General features: G+C 70.4%; 1 protein-coding gene across 1 annotated transcript in view; it reads left to right on the top strand.

Moving 5' to 3' along the window:
• ITGA4 (integrin, alpha 4 (antigen CD49D, alpha 4 subunit of VLA-4 receptor)) overlaps positions 1-223 on the top strand; it is an 84,427-nt gene that overhangs the window by 1,019 nt on the left and 83,185 nt on the right. The window lies entirely within an intron of this gene.

The raw sequence follows: 223 nt of genomic DNA on the forward strand, positions 1-223 counted from the left end.
CCCGGGCGGCGGTGGCTCCGCCCGAGGCCGACTTCCCCTCCCTCTTGCTGTGCGTCCCTCCCCTCCTCCCCCCTCCTTCTCTCCTGCCTGCTGGCACCGGACACGCTGAACCTCTTCTCTGGGGGCCCTCTTCCCCTCGGCGGAGTCTCATCCCGCACGACGGCGGGACGGTGCCGTTTGGTGTTGAATGTTCCCCTCCGAGAGCGCATGGCCGAGGGCGCGA

This window comes from Myotis brandtii, unplaced genomic scaffold, assembly GCF_000412655.1.
Source record: "Myotis brandtii unplaced genomic scaffold, ASM41265v1 scaffold112, whole genome shotgun sequence".
NCBI classification, from domain to species: domain Eukaryota; kingdom Metazoa; phylum Chordata; class Mammalia; order Chiroptera; family Vespertilionidae; genus Myotis; species Myotis brandtii.